The sequence below is a fragment of the Eurosta solidaginis genome, chromosome 1 (genome assembly GCF_040869045.1).
Source record: "Eurosta solidaginis isolate ZX-2024a chromosome 1, ASM4086904v1, whole genome shotgun sequence".
Classification (NCBI taxonomy): domain Eukaryota; kingdom Metazoa; phylum Arthropoda; class Insecta; order Diptera; family Tephritidae; genus Eurosta; species Eurosta solidaginis.
In genome coordinates this window covers 393096861-393119903 of record NC_090319.1, presented here as the reverse complement: position 1 = coordinate 393119903, position 23043 = coordinate 393096861, and the positions used below count along the sequence as shown (strand labels likewise).

The following is a 23043-nucleotide window of genomic DNA, read 5'->3' as shown; positions in this document are numbered from 1 at the left end:
TTGCTCACATCCAAGCGATATACAGCAACTCAGTCAGATGCTCCTCTTAATAATCCCAATCACGGTTGCCAGATCATGTTTTCATTTGGGACCAAAATTCATCGAAAAAAAGGACTAAATCTCAAAAATTAGGACCAACTTTTTTTTATTGGTTTATAAAGAGGTATACACGAGTGTCGGAATCGTTGTAAAATATAAAACTTTAGGATGTTCCCACCAAAACCGTATATAAAATTTAACTAGACGTAGTAAAGACTTTGCTTTAATTCAAGCTTAACAAAAATTAATAAAATGTAGTTCATGGTATTATATTTTCCTATTTCTAGGATAAGTCTATGTCGTTCACCAACCTAACGTTGTGAACCTTGTTTTGCTCACAAAGCTCTAGTTAATTCAAAATTATATGTGGGTTAACGAATGTGCTGCAAATTTTTTGTGCAATATTGTGAATTTTTACCTGAGTGAAAAAGAAATAAAAGTACCAAAATAGCGGCAACTGCTTAAAAAGAACCAGAATTGAAGACAACCGACCAGCGGACCAAATGGGGTTAGAAGGGACCATTTTTGCTGCAAATGGACCAAAGTGGCAACCGTGATCCCATTCAACACAAACAAAAAAAACTCTCTTTAAATGGTGAGTTAAGTTGTTAGAGAACATGGAAAAAATGGAAGAGAATTGACGTTTCCAAATCCACCACACACTAAAATTTGTTTAATGAATCTCTGCGATACTAATAAATAGGCAGTGCAATACGGAAAATAGCAGATATTTTTGCTTAAAGAATGTTTGAGCTCAGCGAACGCGATGTTTTTTTCATGAATGTGAGTAAATAAATTGAGTGCGTTGCTTGCAATAAGACGGACAGTTGAGGAATCCGGTAGAGGTGGAAAATTCTTGAAATATAAAAAGGTTTTATGACGTGCTACATAAAAGATACAAATTTGAAACCAAAGATATTGAGTTAATATATACATACATACCTACAATACTACAATAACAAGATATAATTATAAGGCCAGAAGAAAACATTGTATGTCAGATAAGAGCGCGACGAAGGTAGATAGATGAAAGGAGCAAACAAAATTAATTTGTGTATAAAAAGAAGTGCGTGTAAATGGAATTTTTCAGATCCCAGATTCATTAAGTGCACAAATGACAAACAAACTTAAATATTAAAACCGTAACAAGAACAAAACAAAAAAATAAAGTATCTACCAAGATCTTGCTGAGTGGTTATCGATTTGTTTACAAAAATTTACTGGCAGTGTTTTTGTTTTGCCCCAGTAATTGTGCTATTTTGTTGTGTTTTTTGTTGACTCTTTGTAGGCTAAGAAATTGATGGAGAAAACAAGACATACATAGGTAAGTCAAAGTTTTGAGATAACATATATAAGAAAATGTTTATTTAAATATGTTGCTATGTTTAATATATATATATTAGACTGGGTCGATTTATTGACCTATATCGCGCCATCGATTTTTCGATAGGAGTTGGGCTCAGGAAAAAAAAGTTCCACTACGCATACCCAAAAAAAATAATTTTTGAGCCTGCAAAATTTCAACGATTTTTTCGATTTTTTATGCATTTTTTCATTTTCAAGGCTCCAAATCATTTTTTATGTATTTTTTTCGTGTCAATTGGCAAATGCAAAATTGGTAAATGCATATTTACACTTCACACTGACACTTTACAAGTTTGAATAGATTCAGATGTGGCTGATCTATTCACGATTTTTAAGAACTCAAATTTTCCTTCAAATCGCTTTAATAAAGCAAAATCATTAAATGTATATTTATACTAGCATATATATGCCGTCTGTATGTTTGTCCTTATAATGGATTTTATTCATGTACAATGTTTTAATTAAGAATAGTTTCGAAAATGATAAGCTTATCAAGTAAGTCAACTGAGTAGAGCCGGCATTTGAACATTGCGACACTTTTTTAAGTAGCGTGTTTGTATGTATGAACTAGAATAATCCAAAAGTCATATGATGTACATATGTATAACATATGACTATAAATATTTTTCTACATAAAATTATATATGTACATGGGTATACATATGTATATATGTGTATATGGAGTCCATACTATGCTTGTACAGTGGGCTGACAAGAATAGAACGCTTTTAGATCTGATTTATATTGGCAGCCAAGAAAATCCCTAGGAAGAATCGGGATAGGTAGAAACATACATCTACATAGAGTTTCCAGTAATACCAGTTTGTACAGTAGACGTGCCAATCAGAGGCGTCGTGGTAAAAAAAGACAAGTGTTTGATAACATCCAAGCGCGGAACTGCAAAGTGTCGAAGATAAAATACAAGTCTTACGCTCTTACATAAAAAACAACTAGACACGGGGCAGGTTATGAATGGATTTTCCCAGGCTACTTTCTAGCCAGGAAAATGAAAAATTTAAAAACTTAAATTAAAGGAACTAAGGATAAAGTAGCATTTTTATAATATTTTTTTCGGAAATTTTACTAATTTTTTTCGGAACTATCCTAAGAGCAAAGTTGTAACTTAAAAACTTTTTTAAGAAGGACGTATTTCAGACACTCTGCTGATATGACCGTAATAAAGTAGTGCCTCAGGGACCGTTAAAAAGATTTAACTGAAACTACAATTTTTTATTTTTTTTTAAAAGTTCGAATTCAACTTAATTTATTTTCTATTCACAACTCGCAAAAGGCATAAATTTGTGAACCAGAATATAGATTCATTTATGTTCTATAGTAGGGTAGATGTACCAGTAACCGGACACCCCCCAGTAACCGGACGTTCTTCACTTTAATCGTTTGAAATAAGCAAACCGTTGACTTATTTTAAAATTCGAAAAAATCATTGGAAGAAGCCACTCATTTATAACGGTTTCGCAATTTGCCTTTTGCTTTATTTTCAAAAGAAGCTTCGTTGTTTCACTTTTAATTTACGTGTGTGAAGTGAAGTGTTAAAAAGCGCTACTTTTCAATTTTTTTGCTAGTTGTACTTCAATTCTATCAGGTGAGTTTTTACTAATAATTTCGTGACACAAGTGTTTCAAATGACTGTTATTCTATAAATAATTGATAAAACAGTTTAAAATTAGTGAATATATATATATATATGCATATATATTTGTAAATACACTTGTCCGGATACTGGAATAAAAATAATAGTTTTTTTCCAGAATCCGGACAAAGTATCCGGTTACTAGAAATAGCTAACAACCGCACAATTCTAGTATCCGGACATGCTGTTTCTTTAGCGCTTTTTTTAAAATAATATTTGTTTATATTAAAATTAATTATAGTATGTGTGATAATCCCAATTAGACTGGGCGAGATTAAGTGATGGCGAGAGGTGCACATAACCGACCGAGCAGGAAAGGCGTGGGTTCAAGCGCGGGGCTGTAAAGTGTCGAAGATTATGTGCAGGTATTACAACCTTAGACTAATAAAGTTGCTTCTACCATTAAAAAGAGAAGACTGTAGACTCATGACGGGTATTCTGCCTAGACACTGCCTTCTGGTGTCATATGCTTTTAAATAAATCTTGGTCAGTGATAGCAAATGTAGGAAGTGCGGGTTGGAGGAGGAAACGATCGAGCACGTTCTGTGCTCGTGCCCCGCGCTTGCCAGGCTAAGACTCCAGCTATTAGGAGTGATATAGCTGTCAGATCTAGAAGCAGCAATTGGCTTAAGTCCTAGGGATCTTCTAGTATTTTCCAAGAGGACGGAGTTATTTTAAAACATAGGTCATGGTCTTTGATAGGGTTTTTAGTTTGGTCGTTAAAACAAACTTCTGGTAACACTACGGACTCATTCAGTCTATGTGAGGTCCTCAAGGACCGGCCAGTTCAACTAACCTAACCTATGTGCGATAATCCCTAATCCAGGATGTTATACGGATCATGCCTATTGGACGATTTGCAGACAGAGGATATATTCGACTGTATTTGAACGGAGCCTTCCCGATAGCGTGCCGCCTCGGTAAGTAATGATGGCCTTACCACAGCAAGGGGCTCTGTTGTGGCGGACGGTTTTTATCCCCATTTTTAACATTAGACCACTGAGCCCGCCTTGTGGGCAGGTGGTCGTACAACCAAGATGAACTCATGAATTTTAAGAGAAAGTAAGGATGCGAAGGGAAAAGCGATAGCGTCGCAAGCCGGAAAAGAGGAAATCGCTACCAGCGATGACTCGGACGCGGATAGCGATGATAGTGTGCAGGGACTGTGCTCGGTAAAGGAGCGGCTTATTAGTTCGGACAAATAATTAAGGTTAGAGCGGGAACAACGAGATAGGGAGCTTAAGATAACCCTCTCAAAATATCGGGCTGCATTAAGAATTATGCAGCGCTTTGGCCCAGTGGTTCACCCAACCAACGAAAGCTTTGCTGCGAACAACCCTCAATTTTGCAACCGCATCGAAGAGGAAGAAACCCCTAGAGTCAAGAGGCAGCGATCGACTGAACCTGACAAGCATGCTTTTGAGAGGCATAATGAGGAGGGTAAACGCTCCAGTCCAAGAACCGAGAGGTGAATTGGCCGGAATGACAGGAACCAAACCTCAAAATCTGCAAAGCGGTTCGAAGAGGGAAATATAAGTACTGGAAAGCCATGTACCTCAAAAGCTGTAATGCAGGAAGAGGAAGACAATAATGGCTTGAGAAGGCACAAGGGAGATAACAATTAGACTCCAGCTTAATCGATTATACTAAAGGGAGCTAACGCCGAGACACCGGTTTACACCGCGAAGAAGATGAGCGAAGTTGCGAAGCAGTCTCTGACTGTGGCATAATGTTAAATTACTACGCAGGTATGTTTTCAGCTAAAATGTATTGAAATTAATGAAATATTTATATTTTAATTTTTTTTTAATAAAAATAAAAGCAACGTTATAAAACGTTGTAAAACGTTACAAAACAATTATTTTTTTTTTAGATCATAAGCGTCCGGTAACTGGTATTTTAACTGGTGTTTAAAAGTTAAGTGGTCGTTTACTGGTACATCTACCCTATAGTTTAGCATTTTGAGTCGTTAACGAATTGTGAAAAGAAATTTACAACATTCTTAACCAACTTTATTAATAGAATGTCTGAGATATGTCCTTTCCAACAAATTTTTTAAATTACGGTCTTTCTATTAGATAGGTCGATATATAAGAAGAGATTTTTGCCCTTCGTTCTCAAAGTTTTCAAAACTAATCAGTAATCAGTTTTGGAACCACAGTTTTTGGTCCACCTTAATGTACAAATAAATGTTTAATGTAAATATCATATTGTTTTGTAAGCTCCGTCAAAGTAATACTGTCACAAATCAAAAATCTTTTGTGCGACTGCCGGTTGAAGCACTACCACAGAACTTCTGTATACTAAAGCGTATCGCTAAAAAGAAATGAAAAATGTGCTCCTGGTACGAATATTTATTTCGTGGAGATTTCAAAAATTAAATTTTTTTATCAGCACCCTGTAAAAACATCGAAATTAGTTTTCCTTTTTTAACTTATTAATTTGATCACCGATTTCAATACCAATGTTAAGGTTTCCTCAAGGCACAACTATGGCGAAAAAATCTTTAACTCATTTCGCCACCTTCACCATTTATAGACGTTTTCTTAAAAATCGCATCCTTTATTTGAGTCATAGATCAAAAATAAAAAAATTAAGAATAAAGTAAGAATAGATTGAGATATAAATCATATGTCGTTATGTGAGTAAATAAGTTACTTAGTATTTGCTGCAGTGCAAAGTAAAGTGAAACAAGTAAGGAAGGCTAAGTTCGGGTGAAACCGAACATTACATACTCAGCTGAGATCTTTGGAGCCAAAATAAGGGGAAATCACCATTTAGGAAAATGAACCTAGGGTAACCCTGGAATGTGTTTGTATGACATTTCAAATGGAAGGTGCCGCTAATTTATTTATATATGTATTACGAACAGCATTCCTGCCAAGATTCCAAGGGCTTTTGATTTCACCCTGCAGAACTTTTTCATTTTCTTCTACTTAATATGTTAGGTGTCAGACCCATTTTACAAAGTTTTTTCTAAAGTTACATTTTGCGTCAATAAACCAATCCAATTACCATGTTTCATCTCTTTTTTCATATTTGGTACAGAATTATGGCATTTTTTTGATTTTTCGTAATTTTCGATATCGAAAAAGTGGCCGTGGTCATAGGCCGATTTCGGCCATTTTTTGTACCAAGATAAAGTGAGTGCAGATGAGTAGGTGTGACGTTTGATCAGGATCTACATTTTGGTGAGCACGCAGCCGCAATTGTTCCGAGAATTCAGAGCCGTAACAAAATCTTCAAATCCCTCGCTCGCAGTACTTGGGGAAAAGATAAAGAAACGCTCATGACTACATACAAAGCAATCAGCCAGCCGATTACGTGCTACGCGTCACCCATATGGTCGCCAAGCCTAAAAATCACCCACTGGAAGAAACTACAGGCCTGCCAAAATACTGCTCTCAGAATAGTCACGGACTGTCTTCTTATGTCCTTATGTCCCCAGAACACCATCTGCATAATGAGGCGAGATTACTCCCCATCATGGAGAGAAATGAGATGCTCACCAAACAGTTCCTGTTGAATACCCAGAAACCTGGGCATCCCAACAGACATCTGATTGATGAACCAGCACCGCCTAGGGGCTTAAGGAGTCATCTCCGTAAGCATTTTGAGGAAATATGGCACCTGAGAACCCAGCCGTATGAAGTGAAAAAACACAAGCAGGTCGGACCTTTATGCCGGGAATTGCCCGGTGAATCCAGTGCTTAACGAAAATTATCCAAAACTCGCGGAAGAGAAACGCATACTCCCCGGGGAAACGCGTGTCACTCTTGCTCAACTTCGTTCTGGATACTGTAACAGGTTAAACTCTTACCTATCCAGAATCAACCCCGACATACAAAATGTATGCCCCGCTTGTAATGTGTCCCCACATGACACCAACCATCTCTTCAATTGTAATGTGGAACCAACGCCTCTAAACCCCTTTCCTTATGGTCCACCCCTGTTGAAACGGCAAGTTTCCTTGGACTCCTGTTAGAGGATATTGATGACAATTTGTGATTGGTTGCGGCTATTAGGTGGGGCGAGCATTGCTACAACAACAATAACAACATAAGTAAGTGGGCGTGGTTGTAGTCCGATTTCGTTCATTTTAAATAGCGATCTGAGATGAGCACCCAGGAACCAACATACCAAATTTCATCAAGATACCTCAAAATTTACTCAAGTTATCGTGTTTACGGACGGACGGATGGACGGACGGACGGACATGGCTAAATAAATTTCTTTTTTCGCCCAGATCATTTTGATATATAGAAGTCTATATCTATCTCGACTAGTTTATGCCGTTGCGAATTACAGTTATGCGAACAAAGTTAATATACTCTGTGAGCTCTGCTCAGCTGAGTATAAAAATGAAACTGAGTGAGGCTGGTATTTTTGCCATTACCATACAACTATGAGGGAGGGCTAGTGCATTAAAGCTTATGTATATGAAATGAGAGGGAGAAAAGCCACGTAGGCATTAAATGGGTGGCGATGCCGTTGGTGTAATTATTTGAATTAAGTTTTAAAACATTAAGGAAGTTGAGGATTTTGTGCAAATGGTCTAGCATCATTGCATGCAAAATTGTAAAATAATTTTTCGATACACTAACAAAATACCCAGCAATGCATTTGCAACGTCATTGCAAATCGCAATACCAAACAATAGTTTTTTTTAATATTGAATAGCAAATCAGCAACTGTCAACAAAAAACAAAATGTGCAAAGAAAGGGGTTGGCTATACATTGAGGGTCCATTTGGTTTTATTCGGACACTAAAGAGGTTTGGGATTTTCCCACCGAGAATTGATGAGTTATTTGTAATTGTTATTAACAATTTATTAGTTATTTGTTGTAAAAGTGTTTAGGGTATGACTATCGCTTTTATCTACACCAAACACTTTCACAATAATTTTATACATAACTACACTCTTTAATGTGTACAAAACCACAAACAACTATTTTTTGGTAAAAGTCTTAAACAAGTAGAATATAAAAAAAAAATTTAGTTTTTATCTATGTCCGGAGATATTTGCAGTTGAAGTTGGCAATTTTCATGAGGTTGCTGTAATGTTTTTGTGCAGTGAACAAAATTTTGTACGTAAAGGGATTTTGCACGGATTTAATTTTGATCCCACCCCATTGGTGGACCGGCATTGAATTTTTTTGGTAACTTTAAAGATAAATTGTGATCAAACTATAAGCCTCCTGTGGGGGGGGGGGGGGGGTGTTTTCATAGAAACGTGGGAAACCCGCACTCTCTCACACCACCCCAACCTCCTATCCTGGACCCTTAATGTATAGTATACCCAAAGAAAGGCATAAAAATGTTGTTTACGATCCGTAGCTTATATTTGATATAGCAACGTTTCCAACAACAACGGCTCAAACTTCCCCATTAACATCGAAACAATATTTCTCTAGCCTTTTAGGAAATTATAGCTCTTAAGATGATATCCACCATCTTTCTCTAAATATTCTTCAACCTTCTTGTTCTCAAGTTGATATCCGGCGTTTTTCTCCCTTTGTTCTCCGACTTTGATATATTTTGAGAAACTTACAGTCCTTTAGTTTATCTCGAACATCATTCCAATGGTTCTCCAATCTTGGAGAAATTATGACAAATTGATGGATCTCAAATTTGTAACCAACATATTTATCCTAAATGCTTAGGTATCATCACTTCGTAAATTTATATATTAATACCTTTACTGTTTATTGAATTTTTTATTCAGATACATCTTTTATAAGCAAATATGTTATGTATTGGTAAATGTACGTTAGTCCTCAACTTGAGCTGTAATGTAACTATAAAGGGTATCTAATTGAAATGGAATATTCTCTCATATTGGATATTATACAGTCGCCCAAAATCGTTTACATACATAGCTAATAACCTAAGTGGCGAAGTTTCTGTTTTTTATTAAAATATCGGCTACGGTCTTAATTTTGATTGTAAATACAAAAAATGTTCAATCTGCTCTGATGAGGTTTTATATTTTATTGTTGTTGAAAAGTTGCATATACAAATAAATTCAATAAAAAGAGTCTCATCGAAAATAGTTTTGTTGAGTTTGCAATTTGATTTTCAACATTATTTCACTTCCGTGCAGCTTTGTCGCTGCTGAGGGGATTTATTCGTCGTTGTCATTAATCAAAACAAGTTGCAAAGGAAACTGACGATTGTTATTACTTTTATATATATTATAGTGATGTGTAAAGATTTTGCTAACGATAATGATTTACGGGCAACTTAAATATACATATGTAGGTAGAATATTTAAAGTCTTTTTTTTTTGCTTACATCTTCAAGGACAATAAGTTTGCATTTGCTGGTCTGTTTTATGACTTGAACCATTTCTGGTTAAAATGTATAAAACTCATACACATAATTTTATATATATTTACATATATGTGTATATAGTATGCAAAAGTATGCGACTCTCCAAAACTTTTCTTTTTATACCCAGCTGCAGTGTTGCCGCTGAAAGTATTTAAAAAGTCGCACAGAAAAGTGGCCTTTAGAAAAAAGGTGCCTCTAGATTTTTTTCATTTGCAATGTTATCGCATAGCCTTTAACTCATCTTGTATCAAGGAAGAGCAGTTTATCCCTTCCCCCTCCTTTACAAATTTTCGCTGTTTTTCTTTTCTTTCAAGATAAACATGGTTCCACATCTGAATCAGAAACAAAATCTGCACTGGTTTCTGAACAAGTGCCCGCGGCTACGTCCGAAGAGGAATCAAAATCCTCCGTACGCCTTCTGTTTATAACGTACTGAAAGTAATAATGAGGGTTAAGTCCAAATTCGTTTCTTACATTGATTATTTAATTATAAGTATACTTATACTCATTTATCCATGCGAAATGCTTAGCAAACGATTTCCAAAGGCCAAAGTAAATCAATATTTTCTATACTAACGCCGTATATCGAAGTGATCAAATTTTACAGGGCTACAGTTATAGTGATGACGAGAGTGATAATTTGGATTCCTTAAATGTTGCCGATGGAAAAGTTAAGTAATGAGAAGGAGTATTGCAAAATCTTTACGTAAAAACTTAAAAATAATGCATCATAGTTTTGAAAGAGAAAATGGGTCAAAAGGCGCCAACATTTTCAAAAAGGCTCAAGTATTGCATATTTTAAAAAATTCGGTGTCCGGGGCTTCAGAAAGGGTCAAAGGGACTAAAGTCGCCCCAACGGTAACACTGCCCAGCTGTACTTGTACACAGGGTATTTATTGGATAACGGGTGGTTGTACAGGTATAAAAGAATCGAGATAGATATAGACTTCCATATATCAAAATCATCAGTATCGAAAAAAAATTTGATCGAGCCATGTCCGTCCCGTCCGTCCGTCCGTATGTCCGTTAACACGATAACTTGAGTAAATATTGAGATATCTTCAGCAAATTTGATAACGAGCTTATTTGGACCCAGAATAGATTGGTATAGAAAATGAGCGAAATCGGTGATAACCAATCCCACTTTTTATATAGATAACATTTCGGAAAACACAAAAAACCTGATTATGAATGAGAATGTTGAAATTTGACGTGTGGACTGATATTGAGACTCTTGATAAAAATTTGAAAAAAAAATTTTTAAATGGGCGTGGCACCGCCCACTTGTGATAAAATCAATTTTACAAATATTATTTATCATAAATCAAAAATCGCTAAACCTTCCGCAACAAAGTTCGGCAGAGAGATTGCCTTTACTGTAAGGAATGCTTTGAATAAAAATTAACGAAATCGGTTAAGACCACGACCACTTTTATATAAAAGATTTTTAAAAGGGTCGTGGACGAATAAAATAAGCTATATCTTTGCAAAAAAGAGCTTTATATCAATGGTATTTCATTTCCCAAGTGGATTTATAACAATAAATAGGAAAAAGTTCAAATTTAAAAAAATGGGCGTGGCACCGCCCCTGTTATGACTAAGCAATTTTCTATGTTTCGGGAGCCATAACTCGAAGAAAAATTAACGGATCGTAATAAAATTGGGTACACATATTTTCCTTATAGCAGGAAATATTTCTAGTATAAATGGATAGTGGTAGCGAAAAATTAAAATGACAAAATTTTTTTTTTTGGCTTAGTGAAGAATGACAGCACTATCACTAATCTGAAAAAAAATAGTGCGCACTCCAATTTTTTCAATAAAGTGTAATACTAATAAAAGTGTAATGCAATCAAAATTTAGTGCAATACCCCCAACTATGACTCTCAACGTTTATAAAAAGTTGACTTTAAAAACTTGAAATTCCTATTTTCAATACTAAAAACGCTTATATAGCATTTGTTATAGCAAGTTTACTTTATTTTTAAAAACATTTGCATAAATTCTTGTTGGGTGTCTTGTATGAATTTACGAGTGGATGCAATTTTTTGATGGGTAATTTAAAATGCTCATTAGAAGCAATAACTTCTGTATATCAATTAATTCGAATAGAGAAAATGCATTGAAAATTGCATAGACGATTAGAAGAAACTTGTTTGCATGTACTTCAATTGAGAATAGCTAAATTGGATAAAGGGACGTAAGCGGTGCGCTGAGTTTCTGTCGTGATTGTATAGAATTTTAATGATAAACCCACACAATCAAATATAATATGTACTGACGTTTATCTAAGTTCCAGACTTAAGAAAGACGTATTTATGTACTGTTCATATATATGTATATATACACATATGAACAAAGTAAGAGATATCTATAAAAGTAAATCTAAGTAATTGCCTGTACATTATATTATATATTGTAGTACTTTAAAGTTGTAAAATAATTGTTTTTCTGTGAGAATTGATAAATTTTAATTGACAGCAATATCTGGTTGTAAAACCCAAACAACTGTTAACTTATTGTTTTTAAAACGTGCATATCGGCGTGCCACTCGAAAACTGGCACTGCAATTTTAGCCTGATGGAAACTAGCTATTTCAATTTATGGAAACTAACGCTTATACTGAGTTTGGTATTTTTTTTACAAGGTGTTCGTGAATACTGAAGTCTATTCATAATATTACAAATATGTAAATTTCGGATATTAGATATTGGACATGTGTGAAACCCTGCATTCGTAACCGGAGCTTTTAGAAAACTCTGTATTCAAAGATAGCAGTGCGGTGTTGATACCCTTGCTTATTGATAAGGCCATGGCCAACCTGTTTGGGAGTTGTTAGCCGAAATGTGTAACTTTCTTAATCATAAAACGTTTCTAAAAAATACGAGCAATAAATGGCAGCTACTAATAGGGTTTAAGCCGGAGTCACTGGTGCCGTATGTCGTATCGCTGTATCCGTATCCCTAACGTAATCAGCTGTTTATCGTTACGACGGTAAACCAAAACGCAATTGGTTGGCTACGATACGGTTACGACCTTAGCGGCACCAATAATCGATTGCATTGATTCTCATAAGATTGGTCGAATCAGCTGTTATAAGGTTACCGATACGGTTACCGATAAAGCACCAATGTCTCCAGCTTTAGGCTTATAGATGCGCACAGATGGAGGTTTAAAGAGAAGCTGTTTCTTGGGCAGGGGAGGAAGACTGGATCTAAGTCAACGTGAAACAGAACAACTAGCGTGACAAAAGCCTCTTACCGGTTTTTTACTAAGCTGTTATGATTTATAATGAGGACTTGAATGAAAATTAACTGCTTAATTTGATAAGTTTCGACGAAGAGCTTCCGCAAAAGATTTTTTTTACTCAACGTTTAACAAGTCTACACTGAAAGAAATGGTGCTAGTTAAATAAACAAATCGGTTCTGTTGTTCTTGACTTAACGGAGATTCGGTGAAATTGATCGAATTATGGTTAATTCGACCGAGTTCCTTGTCAAGCGAACAAATTAGTTTAGCCATTTAAACAGAAGACAAATTGTCGCTCTTAAGTTAACAAAATTGTGTAAAATTGACAGATCAATCTGTTTCTGTTAACACAACTGATCTCACTGGTCACTTCAACAGCGAACAACAGTCAATGCATAAGCAAATTTCAAAGAGAATTTTACGCTCACTGCGCTCTCTACTTTGTACTTACGACGATGGTGCCACCTGTTAAAATAAGAAAACCACCAAATAAAAAAAAAACACACAAATTGGGAAAACAACAAAAAACTAGTTTTTTAGCTATCAATACAAAACGAAAAAACACTTTTTGAATTTACTGTGCATAAAACTGCAAAAAATTATGCGATATCTGGACACCTATTTATCGGGTACAATTCTGCAACTTCTCCTCCAAGCGAAATGCAAAATTGTGCCCTCTTGTTGCAAAAGTTTTGTTTCAACGAACAGGATTTCTCCAAAGTTAGTAACATATTGTTCAAGTTTTTACGAATTTTCTCTAATAAGATAATAAAAAAACACCATTTTTTTAATGTTGATGTTTCCGACAGCATAAAAGTTTGAGTTGTTTTGAAATCGTTTCAAAATGAAGTGTTACGAGAACTAAACTTGCCGAATTACATGTAAAGCTACTCCAGTAGTGAATTACCTTCCCGCGATTTGATTCTTTACTTTTCTATAACTTAAAAGTTCTCTATTTAAAATGTTATGTCAAACATTTATACTACAAGTTTTGTTCGAAACAATCAAGTGTGGCAACTCTACATGCGAGAGAAGAAATTGAGAATGAGCTGCAACTGAAAGAATTGAGAATCAGTTTCGCGACTACTATTCTCATTTCTATTTGAAAAGTGAAGTGATGCGCGGCGAAGTTCAAAACTATAAATTAAATAAATTATAAAAAATAAAATTTGGTGAAAGTGCGTTTAATGAAAGTGTATAATGTTTAATGTGTGCCAGCATATTTGATGTACACCCAATTGAAGTTCGGTTATTAAGTACATACGTATGTACATATGCTCTTATTTGTCTGATTTTTATTTTAAATTCAAAGAAAATGGAAACATTTTATATCAAATGTGCGTACGCAAATATAACTATAATTATAATATAACAATATAGTAAAATTTTTTGAATAGAAAGTTGAAAAAACGTTCTTGAAACCGACGCCAATGTGGTTCGCTAGAGCATGTACTAACGCGTGTGTGAATATGTATGTAGCAAATATATATATAGCAATCATACGTATTTATGTATTCACATATTTACGTACATACATATATATATGGCAACATACTTTCGTACAAAGCTGTCGATGGTAATTCGGAACAAGTTTTGGTTACTTGAACTCAGAGTTACTATTATTTTAATTAATATTACTAAATATAGCAATAAAATCATTTAAAATGAAATGTACTTATATGTAATATATACAAAAACTACGTAAGTTTAAATATATATTTATCCGGCTTTTATTTCTTTCACAGGTATTAATGTCATATGAACAGAAAACTCTGTTGATGTAAAAATTTACGCTATTAATCTAGAAAAAAACAGAAGTATCTGTTATTTCAATAGATTTCACTGGTGGTGTCATTTCGACAATAAACTCTGTTAATTGAACAGTTTGCATTGATAATTTCAAAAGAACATAAATCCCTTTCATACTAACAGTTTGGATTGGTAATCCTAGAACGACAGTAATAATTGTTAATTTAACAAAACTATGGGTAAAGTATAATGAAACAACTTTTTTTGTTTATTTGACTACTAAAACGGTCAATTACGAATCAACGATTTGTACGCAGTTGATTTAACATCTTGTTGCGATGGATGAAAATTGACAGAAATTTCGGTTGAATTGATCCGTATTTCAGTTGATTTTACCAGTCTTTTTCTTTCAGTGTACACCCTGTAAAATACTACGAAAATAGAAAGAAATTGCTAGTTTTCTTCAGCCAGTTGCCAAACGTACCAAATATTGAAAGTATTAGTTTTCGTATACTACTGTTAAAATTTTACATACATCTAGAGCATAGGCTTCTTCATAAGAGGAAAAATATTTTTTTTTTTTTTGTAACAATCTGGTAGTTATTTTGAGTGTTAAAAAGCAAAAATTTTAAATATGATTACTAGTTTTAATATTTTTACTGCTTTAAAGAAACAATATTTTCACTAACCAATTATATTATCACTTTTTCTCAATTATAAAAAAATTACTATACCGAAACTAACACACATAAGGTCGTAAGAGCAATCAAATAGTAAACATTACGTTATTTTAGGGCACATATAAGAAGGTCAGAAATGAGGTTAAAATTTTTTTATTCAAAAATATAAAAATTTATCGATTTGAACATATTTCGTCTTATATTTAGTTAAATTTTACTCTAAAGTCTCGTTAATGCAATGGTTAAAATAACCATAGTTATATTGAACAAGCAAAGTGTGAATCGAAAACCCCAAGAATTGAGATAGCGAAAGCTTTAGAGTTTATATAAACAACCATATTCAACCTCTTTATAAATATCTGGGCAGCTTGTTTTTCTAGACACGGTCATCGCAGATAAAAACTGTTGCTTTTTAGTTTATAGATTATGTATTTGTGTTTTTATTATTTCATGCAATGATATTGCGTGCAGTTGTATCTTTGGGTACTGGTTACGATACTATATACTTCTAAGAGTTTAGTCCAGGTCGACTGAGCCGCTCAGTAACTTCCCAGCAAAGATGAATATTTCCTCCCTCCAGCTACCTTAATCGCAACAGATGACAAATACTGTTACTTTGTAGGTTTGTAACGTACCAGTGCAGATCTAAAAAAATTTCAACTCAGTAGTTCAGTTTTAGTTTCTTTCGCCTCAGAGTATCTATTTGATTATGCAGCAAATTTTTGATTTCACTTATTGATGCTGTAATTCTCAAATGTTTCATCTCCATTGTTTTGCATCATATTCTTGTAAATAATGTGAACGAGTATTTGCATATCTGTGTTCATTTGCAATAACCACCCAAGTCGCCACAAGCTAAAACTAAAGTTTTGAATTCATACAGAAAAGCCAAAAGGCATATTTTAATCAGCCTTAATGAAAGTAATGACTGATATTAGGATCGATAAGGTGCATACTTTTTATTTATTTTTTATAAATTTGTATATTTCAAAAAATGGTTGCATCCAAATAACCAAGTTGTTTCAAATAATAGTTAACATTGTCTAATTCCGGTAAATATGCATTTTATAATAACTGTTTTATAAATTTTTAGAGAGGGACTTCGAAAGGACATGCCCACATTCAACCTGAGCATTCCCTCACTTATAAATAAATAAATGCAAGGCCCGATAACCTACGAAGGGATTTTAGGCCGAGCTTCTCTTTCAATTTGCGTCGTGCTCCTTTTTATATTTTCCTACAAAATAGCGGGGCTGGACCTACATGTTTTGCGCCGTCTCCCAACGGCATCCACCAGGAAGATGAGTTTTCACTGAGAAGCTTTTAATGGTAGAAATTCATTCGGACTGTTTGCCAAATCAAAAAACAGGGGCGACCCCGTTTAGAAAAACTTTCTTCTAGTTGAAAAAACTTGTTTCTAAATTTTTGAGGCGGCCGCCAGCTCACGTAAACTTAACATATCTCTTTTTACGCGGTTATTGCATGAGGCTAAAAATATGTGCATATACGTTTGTTAATATCTGGATTTTATAGCTGTATGCAGAAAAATACAATTGTATATGCACTATATATTGACATGCTAGAAACGAAAAAAAAAAAAACTATTAACCGGAATGAGGCAATTATTCAATAATAGCAACTGTTGCTATTGTTACCCCACACGACTTGTGCAGCTCTTCTACTTTAAACAGAGGCAAGATGTCAAAGTGGAACGTTACGTGACGCACTGTGAAACATAGCAGACATTTTCTGAAAGTATGTATGCATATATTTTACTTATATTACAAATTGGAAGTTAAGTGAACGAGTCAGTCAGTATTTTTGTAATGTTTCTTCCTATTTTCAAGAATTCATAAAACCAGAACCAGATAGTCCATTTTATTGTTCTTTGTTTTATTTTTTTATTCAACAAAGAAATCAATAACATGCTTAAAATTCTTTACCAAGCTCATAATTTTATAGGCGCAGAGTGAGTATGGGAATGGACACAAAGTACTACAAAATTCCGATAGCTTAAAACTTAACCTTTTTATAGACATGGACCAAAATGGGGATCTAGGGACAAAATCTGTTTCCACAATAAGGGTGTAAAAAAATTGCGATTTTGAGAAAATGTAGCGAACGGTGTATTTTACCAGTATCAGTTTAAGCGTGGTATCCAGACCTTAAGGAAACGCTCAAGAATTTTTGAAGTTATACTTCTTTAGCTTCGGCGAGACAGATCCGCATTTGCTGGCCAGCAGTTTATACATATGTGTGCGTCTCGGGTGCTTCACGCTTGTCGCAAACGTTCATGCAAAAGAATGTCATGCGCCATTTGAATTGAGATTTCGTAGCGTGCGTACGTATGTCATGTAATATGTCGTCTTCGGATGATGATTTTTTGTTACTTGCAACTGCAGAAGTTTTATTATACTAATTTCACACAGACGGCTTATTGAATAATAAAGGCAATTTTCTACATTAAGACGCTTATTGAGCTCAATCTTCCCTACAAAATTCGAATCTATTATTATTTCATTAGTAGCTAATCGAATGCCTAATGAAGTCAAAAGCACAATGCAACTCTGTTGGCAGCGTTCCGCTTCCGTTTCCGTTTCTTAGTTTTCAAAGCAAATGTCATTGTCTGCATGGCGGAACGATACAAGGTGGCCGCATCGAACAGCTGATTATAACCTTTTTTATTTGATTTGATACATCAACTACCGGCGCAGTACGATTTTGACATTTGTCCATCGAATTTACAAGTACATGGAATTTTTTTTGTTTGTAGGTATGTCACCATGCTTCCACCTTGTATCGTTCCGCCATGATTGTCTGTCTCATCCTTCATACTAATCGAGCAGTTACTTCTGTGTGAAAGCAAAAAATTTACGATTTCATTAGCAGGTGAAATGAGATCATTAAGTTTCTGTGTGAAAACAGTATTAGATCAAAAGAAAAAGAAGCAAGTGTGTCACCCGACAAGCGCACATATAATACTGTTTTCACACAGAAACTTAATGATCTCATTTCACCTGCTAATGAAATCGTAAATTTTTTGCTTTCACACAGAAGTAACTGCTCGATTAGTATGAAGGATGAGACAGACAATCATGGCGGAACGATACAAGGTGGAAGCATGGTGACATACCTACAAACAAAAAAAATTCCATGTACTTGTAAATTCGATGGACAAATGTCAAAATCGTACTGCGGCGGTAGTTGATGTATCAAATCAAATAAAAAAGGTTATAATCAGCTGTTCGATGCGGCCACCTTGTACCGTTCCGCCATGCAGACAATGACATTTGCTTTGACAAATGACATTTTTAAGCACTGACCACACCAAAAACTAAGAAGCGGAAACGGAACGCTACCAACAGAGTTGCATTGTGCTTTTGACTTCATTAGGCATTCGATTAGCTACTAATGAAATAATAATAGATTCGAATTTTGTAAGGAAGATTGAGCTCAATAACCGTCTTAATGTAGAAAATTTACTTTATTATTCAATAAGTCGTCTGTGTGAAAATAGTATAAACTGCTGACCAGCAAAAGCTGGTGTGTCCCGCCGTAGCTTGGTGACGGGTTTTGAATGAAATGATGAGAGTGAAATTTTAAAAAATGTGACACAAAAGTCACAGGCCGAAAATGCAGTTCGTGTGTATGCTCGCTGTGAATTGTAAGATCAAACTTGCTTTGAGTGGGATTTATATGGATGTACATGTGTATATATTGGAAAAAAAGTCAGGGATCGCTAGCGTTATTGACCTTCGGGAGTGCATTTATAGATATGTATGGATGTACGAATTTATGTATTTTCATTTCATATCAGCTTAACATACATACATATTTATGCGTGTTAAAGCACGCATTTTTATGGGGAATTTTATCGAGCGACACTGACGCCATCTGTCATGAAAAAGTAGCCAACTTCCAACTGTTTGGTGCAAGCAAAGCATAAGAAGAAGAACTCGACATTTCCTTTGGCTAAGGAAGCTTTCACACTTTGCAAGTGAAATTATTTTTCCCACTCTATGGTATTTTCCACCGTTTTTTCACAATTAAAACCTGCTTCTAACAAATGAATAGGAAACAAAATAAGTATTTTTCTTATTTAGTGAGAATGTTTATAACAGTGCTTCGTGAAAATTTGTTTGTGAATAGGCAAGGCGAAATAAGTTTCAATTGCTAAGTCTGCAAGTTTCTGTATATTTATAAACGCAACATCTTGCGTGATTGTGGCGATGTTACTGTCATGCATAAAATTGCACTGAACGCATCTACATTTAAAAACTTCATTGTGAATCGACCATTAACGTTGTTAAAAAAATGAAAAATACTCTTTAGTTAAAAATTTTAATCTTTTCGCAAAAATTCTTAAACAAAAGCTCTTTTTTTTTTTATATATTTGAATATATGTATGTTTGTATTCTAAGGAGATGTAATCCATCTATATATATGTATGTATAAAGAAGGAAGTTGAAATGTTTGAATGAAGCGTATGAACTCCGAAACCACTTCGCCCATTTCATTCAAATTTTCAAGATAGCTTCAAAGCAACGCGGAGAGTGTCCCTGTGAAGTTTCTTTCCCGGAACAAAATTTATTCACTGTTCGATTTGACTGAAATTTGGTTTATAGGTAGGTAGCCCTTTGCCTAGTTTAATGATGCCGAAGAAGTATAACTTCTCACGCGCGTACATGTACATTGTAAGCCATATTTGAAGTTTTTTATTTGAAATGATGTATTTCCTTATTGGTTCATTTTCTTTGCAAAATTTCGTTCATTTCTTGGCCATTTCTTGAACATTGCTTCAACGGTCCAAGAAATGCTCAAGAAATACTTCCAGGCTTGCAGCACTTTTTTGGAGGCAATTTTATAAGGAAATGAAAATATATATTTTGAATTAAAACAAATTTAAAGTTTGGCTTACAAGAGGATAGTACAAAAAATTCTGGAACGGTTTTGGTTGAAATATTTTGCCTGTATATTTTTCAGTTTAAAAACACTGTTTAATTGTGGCACAAACCAAAACGAAATAAACACATGATTGCTTTATAAGAAATTTTGTAAATTCGCGTGATATATAGCAAGATATTGGTGTTTTTGTAACACACTTCAATATTTATTATTTTTCTCTTTTTTGTTAGCGCAACATGTTTATACAATTTAGCACTCTGAATGAATGAATATATACTTTAAAGAAAATGCCAATGGAATAACTCAAATGCTATAAAAGAGTTAAAAATTTTTAGCGAATAGTTGCACGATAATAATGAATTAAACTTGTTTTGTTTGCATTAAAAATAAGAAAAATCATACAAGCCTTTCATCTAAAGCCGTAAATGAAAAATGCTGCCATTGAAAACTGAAATGGCAAAGAAAATCACTTTCGCACATATACCGATATTTGGTAGCTGCTTGACAGGTGATAATTTACCAGCTTAACGAGTTGGCATTTACATACATGTGGGTTATTAATAAACATTATTGGAGGCTTAGCATCAAGCCGGCTCACTGATTAGCACAAGCCGGCTACTTTGCCACCTATCAACATTCAAAAAGGAGAATATCATAATACACATGTTTTTATGGCAAATATGGACACTCATACAAACGTAAGTACTATATATTGTGAACTAGACCCGGTCATTTTGGTAACTGTCCAGATACGAACTCACTTTTGTTTATTATTATTATTATTATTATTATTATTATTATTATTTGTTTGCTCTTCAATTATAATCGAAAGTATTGAGTTAATTTTTATGGCTTGTTGTTTGATGTACAAGTTTCTTTTAGAAAAGATATCGCTTCATTATAGGTATTTTATATTTATTCGTATTTTTATTTTTTGGTTTGGTTATTGTGAACACAAAGTTTGACGATAATCCAATCTTTAAAATATTTCAGAAAAAATTAAAAATTTTCAGATACTTTGAATTTTTTTGAGTATACAGCTCTGTAACCCAATTAAATTTTGGTCCAAAAAAGTATAAAAGTATAGGTATGAAAACTATTTTTTATGGAAGAAAAACTAAAGCACCCTTCGGAAAAAAATTGTTAAAAATCAGTGCCAATTTTGAGACACTTTTTACTTCTACTTTGTTAAGCTAAAATTGATCGGGCTACTGCATACTCAAAAAATTCAAAGAAATCCAAATTATCGTTAAACTTTTTCAAATAGATGCAAGTACAGTGGAATTCAAGTATGTAAAGTCGAATTATTGCCCTACAGAATTTGATCTAGAAAAGATAAGGCTGGCGGCGCAATATTTGTAGAATCACTTATGTAGGTCTTCGCAAGTGGCAAATTTTCAAACATGATGTTTTCCCTGCCTTAAAGAACTTTCAAATTAAGTCATCAACATTGCTAGTTCAATATTCTTGAAATGTGTTTTGAACTTAAAACGAACCTCATACATAATTTTATACACCGACTAAACATTTGACAAAGTACATTAGAAATATTATTAGAAACATTTTAACAGTATTGTGTCGGCGCATCACAGATATATATATACATATGTATGTGTATTAGACTGGGTTGATTTATTAACCGATATAGCGCCATCGATTTTTCGATAGGATTTGGGCGCAGGAAAGAAAGTTCCACTACGCATACCCAAAAAAATTATTTTCGATCCTGCGAAAAAAATGGCAAAAGGGTACATTTTTCGACCAAAACACTCCCCAAAACCCAAAAAAATTTTTTTTTTTCAAAAACTGTTATCGCCAACGTTTTTACAACCCTATATAAAACTTTTTTCATATGGGCAAACAATTTTTGGCTATCCGGCATTAATTCTATAAGGAATATTAGGTGTATTTCCACTGTGAACATGCCCCCCCCCCCCCCCCTCCCCTCAGACTAGTTTTAGTGTTGTTGAGATTTCATTAGAATACAGATTTCCCGTATATGCTACGACGACACGTGCCCCCCTCGTTGGCTGGGAAAACATTTCCCGTTCGTATTCAGATCAGTGTCAAAATTTAATTTTTTTTAAGCATTTGGTACAGGACCTAAATAATTGATTAAATTGCAAACTTTTTTCACAATAGCTATTGCTAAAATTTAAAATCAAACTCCACACTATTGGAAATTTTGGGTAAGCTTTTATCTAAATCAACTTCCTCAGCAACGGTAATAGCTAGAGCTGTAAAATTTTCAGTAAATAGTAAATGTTAAAAAACCGGTTCCGAAGACTATAATTTTTCAAAGCTTAGCTTAAAAAACTTAAAGCTTTTACCAGTTCAAGACGTTGAGATCTTGAATTTTAAAGTGTTAAAAAAGCAGCTTCAGTGGTATTTGGGGCAATATGACCGAATTTATATTTCTTTACAAATTGTTTATTGGTTTCAAGGAATTTTTGCAAAGTGATTTAAAATTCACACATTTCCAGTAACAAAAAATCTAGTTAATTAAAAGTTTTAAAACTAAGTAGGAAATAACGTTTTGAGTCGCCTAATTTTTCGGTTTTTACCCGTTTTTTTTAAATTGTAAACAATAACGCAAATAAATCAAAATCATAATTCTTATAGATTTTGAAATTCTACAGAAATATCTACATATGTTTAAAAAAAAATTTCTCGTGGGAACTGTATATTTATATACATACTAGCAGACCAGGCAGACGTTGTTCTGCCCTAAATTTGGTCTATCTGCATACATCTTAATAAGCTCTTTCCGTCTAACTCTGCCTCCCCCTCTTATATTTTTCTTAATCTTTTATCCACTCCTCCCTCCGTCTTTTTCGATTCATCTATCTCTATTTCGTCCCACTCTGTCTCCTTCTCAGTCTCCTTCTCCTACCCTCTTTTCTCTTCTCTCAAGTTCTTCTCATTCTCCTTCATCTCTTATTGCCAGTCCGTCTCTGGTCTAGTTCTCGGAAAAAGGTGATAATTATCTATCTTAATAAATAATCTATCTAATAATCTTAATCTTTTATTCACTCCTCCCTCCGTCTTTTTCGATTCATCTATCTCTATTT

The 23043-nt window shown here is 34.2% G+C and overlaps 1 protein-coding gene across 2 annotated transcripts in view; it reads left to right on the top strand.

Moving 5' to 3' along the window:
* Positions 1-723: 723 nt before the first annotated feature.
* The window catches only part of PH4alphaEFB (prolyl 4-hydroxylase subunit alpha-1), a 71335-nt gene continuing 49015 nt past the window's right edge, over positions 724-23043 (top strand). For both annotated transcript variants that reach the window (XM_067763608.1, XM_067763609.1), the window contains exon 1: positions 724-1363. The gene's annotated coding sequence lies outside the window, so the exon portion shown is untranslated. The remainder of the gene's footprint in view (positions 1364-23043) is intronic.